General features: G+C 44.0%; 1 non-coding gene across 1 annotated transcript; it reads right to left on the reverse strand.

Moving 5' to 3' along the window:
- On the reverse strand, positions 1-73 carry TRNAT-UGU. The gene has a single exon. It is a non-coding gene; the product is annotated as a tRNA-Thr (tRNA).
- Positions 74-4,225: the final 4,152 nt, after the last annotated feature.

Genomic DNA, 4,225 nt, shown 5'->3' on the forward strand with positions numbered 1-4,225 from the left:
AGCCAGCTATCGGAATCGAACCGATGACCATCGCATTACAAATGCGATGCTCTAACCCCTGAGCTAAGCGGGCCCCCATCACATAAATTTTATATGCACAGGAATTCAATATCAATAAACCTTGGGAATCTTGGTTATGAACTATATATTTTATATATTTCTTAATATTTCTGATTCTTAGCTATTCCTAAACTAGATGAATATAGAATTAGACTTTCAAAATGAGATTTTTATTCTAAAACATAATGATGGGGGAAGGTAATCGTGATGAAAATGGCAAAGAAGGTGAAGGTAATTGTGATTCAATTATTTCTAACGATATGTTGGAAGATAATGTGTTGCAGGATGTGATAAACGTGTATGCAGAGTAACTGTGTGTTTGTATATATTGATGTCTCTTCTGTACAGGAGATGAAAGCCTATATATACAAGCTAAGGGAAAGCAAAGGCCACGAATTTCAAAATTCAAATACTAAGGTTGAGAGTAATTCTCTCAACCATAACCCAACTCTTCTAACACTCCCCCTCAAGCTGGAGCATAAATATCAAACATGCCCAGCTTGTTACATATATACGACATTCGACTCCCGCTTAGCCCTTTCGTGAATATGTCAGCTAACTGATCACCACTACGAACATGCTCAGCAGATATCAGCCCTTGTTGCACTTTCTCTCGTATAAAGTGACAATCCACCTCAATGTGTTTTGTCCGCTCATGGAAAACCGGATTATTCGTAATGTGAATAGCCGCACGATTGTCACACCACAGCTTCACAGGAAGTTTCACTTCTACACCCATCTCTTTTAAAATGTTATGCACCCAAACTATCTCACTGGTCACATGAGCCATAGCTCTATACTCGGACTCTGCACTTGACCGCGCCACAACACTTTGCTTCTTACTCTTCCACGAAACTAAATTGCCTCCCAAAAACACACAATATGCCGTCATTGACTTCCTGTCACTAGGCGAGCCAGCCCAATCCGCATCAGAGAATGCCTCAACACCTGTATGTCCGTAATCAGCATAAAGGACCCCCTTCCCAGGTGCGCTCTTCAGATATCTCACAATACGAACAGCTGCTTCCCAATGAGTCCGTGTAGGTGAACTCATGAACTGACTCACCACACTCACCGGAAACGCAATATCCGGACGAGTAATCGTGAGGTAGTTTAACTTCCCTACCAGTCTCCTATACCTTTCTGGATCCTCAAACACCTCCCCCTCATCCGGTACAAGCTTGACCCCTTGTTCCATCGGCGTATCACACGGTTTCGACCCAAGCAGTCCAGTATCACCAAGAAGGTCCATCACATATTTTCTCTGTGAGAGAAATATGCCCTTCTTTGAGCGAGCAACCTCAATACCCAGAAAGTATTTTAGTATTCCCAAATCTTTAGTATGAAACTCAGCTCCAAGGAAGGACTTGAGAACACCAATCCCGTCTGCATCACTACCTGTGATCACAATGTCATCCACGTACACTATCAACAAAACACACCCACGGTTAGTATGTTTATAAAAGACAGTATGATCATAAGCACTCCTCTGCATTCCAAATTTCATAACCGCACTGCTAAACCTCCCGAACCACGCACGCGGGGACTGCCTCAGACCGTACAAAGATTTCTTTAACTTGCACACCTTCCCAGACTCCCCCTGAGCTACAAACCCTGGTGGTTGCTCCATATAAACTTCTTCAAGTAAATCACCATGCAAAAACGCATTTTTGACATCTAATTGATATAACGGCCAGTGATTAGTAGCAGCCAAAGATATGAAAACACGTACCGAAGCCAACTTAGCCACCGGGGAGAAAGTCTCGGTATAATCTATACCATACGTCTGTGCATACCCCTTAGCCACCAAGCGCGCTTTGAGTCTCGCAACAGAACCATCAGGGTTCATCTTCACTACATAAACCCATTTACACCCAATAGCTGTCTTACCGAAAGGAAGACCCACCAAATCCCAGGTTTGGTTCTCTTCAAGAGCAGCCATCTCTTCCCCCATAGCTTGTCTCCAACCATCATGACCCAAAGCTTGTTTCAAAGATGTTGGCACTTTAACTGACTCTAACTGAGATATAAAGACACGTGAAGAGGGGGATAAATGGACATATGACACAACCGAAGAAATGGGATGAACACAACGACGCGTACCTTTACGAACAGCAATTGGAAGATCGGAATCCGTTGACGACGACGGTGGCGAGGAAGGATTGGCTGATGGACCTAACAATGCTTGAACTTCTCTTGACCGCCGGTGATAAACCTGTGTAACAGGAGGCCTTGCCTCACCCCAACCCACGGAAGGAACAGTAACAGTGTATGTAAGGAAATCATCCGACACTGACTTACAATCAGATGAGGTGAGAGGTTCTTTAAACACCACATCCTCAAAGAACGACACATCAGCAGACACTAAGTACCTCTGTAAGTCAGGAGAATAGCACCGATACCCTTTCTGAGTGCTAGAATACCCCAAGAATATACATTTCAAAGACTTAGGATCAAGTTTCCCCCTGTGAGGACGGATATCCTGAACGAAACAAGTGCACCCAAACACCCTGGGTGGAAGGGAAAACAACGGAGTGGACGGATAGACAAGGTGACACGGAACCTGGCCTTGGAGTACTGTCAAGGGTAATCGATTAATCAAGAATGAAGCTGTATGGACAACATCCGGCCAGAACCCTTTGGGAACTTTCATTTGAAACAACAAGGCCCGGGCAACCTCCAACAGATGGCGGTTTTTACGTTCTGCCACACCATTCTGTTGAGGAGTGCCCACACAAGAGGACTGGTGTATTATTCCATTTTGGCTCATATACTCGGAAAAGGTACGGGAAAAATATTCAGTCCCATTATCACTACGCAAAACTTGAATCATTTTATTGAATTGAGTCTTAACCATAGAACAGAATTTACAAAAGACTTCAAACAATTCTTCCCTAGATTTCATGAGATATAACCAAGTGTGTCTCGAGAAATCATCCACAAAGATTACAAAGTATTTGAACCCGGACTTAGACGGAACCCGACACGGTCCCCATACATCTGAATGAACCAACTAAAATAAAGACTCTACCCTTTTATTGACTCTAGGCGGATATGGTACCCGACAATGCTTTGCAAACTCACAAGATTCACATTGCAAAACAGACAAAGACTCTAAGTTTGAACACAGCTTCTTTAAAATAGATAAAGGCGGGTGACCATACCGACAATGTAATTTGGAAGGAGATGTACTACCCAATAGACTAACAGGAGCCACTTCGGGACTAGGAGGGAACTGTTCCAGCACATACAGCCCACCAGCTTCCTTTCCTCTACCAATAATCGCCTTCGTCAAAAGATCCTGAAACAAACAATAACCAGGAAAGAACACAACACAACAGTTTAAACTTCGAGTGATTTGACTTATCGACAGTAAATTGAACGGAAATTTCGGAAGGTATAACACACGAGAGAGAGGCAACGACGTGGTTACACTGGTACTACCTCTACCCGAAACTGAAGCGGATGAACCATCCGCTAGGGTAACTGTAGTACCAGGTGGAAAGGAAGAATATTCAGAAAAGACGTTCAGATTACCTGACATATGATCACTGGCTCCAGAATCAATAACCCACTGTCGGGATGAGGACGAGACACAAGCAGTAGGATTACCTGTTTGGACGAATGTGGCTGAAGAAGACGGTAATGTTTCCTGACTGTTTAGAGTTTGTGAGGCGGACACTTTTAACTGTTTGAACATAGCCAACTCTTCATCTGTCATTACAACCACATTACCCTCTGGTTTGGAGACAGAATTGGCAAAGCTTTGTGGTCGGAGAGGTTTTGGACATTGGTTGCGTAAATGACCGGGTTCCCCACAATTATAACAAACTCTTGGACCTCGACCTCGTCCTCTACCAAAACCACCACGTCCTGGGAATCGACCCCCGCGATTACCAGAACCTACACCTCCACTATCCCCTTGCGCTACAAAAACCTGCTTCTCCGAGACTCCGCTACCTGCACTTGAGGCATTCTGGACCATAGTGAAAACTTGGTCTATCGATTCTAACTCTTTATGCCCTAGCAACTGAGACTTCACCACATCATATTCTTTATCTAACCCCGAAATCCAGCTAAACACATGCAACTGATCACGTTGCTTTTTCACTGTGTCCAAATCTGTGACTGGCATAGCAGTACACAACGCCTCACTCGCACTCTT

This window comes from Ipomoea nil, unplaced genomic scaffold, assembly GCF_001879475.1.
Source record: "Ipomoea nil cultivar Tokyo-kokei standard unplaced genomic scaffold, Asagao_1.1 scaffold0176, whole genome shotgun sequence".
NCBI classification, from domain to species: domain Eukaryota; kingdom Viridiplantae; phylum Streptophyta; class Magnoliopsida; order Solanales; family Convolvulaceae; genus Ipomoea; species Ipomoea nil.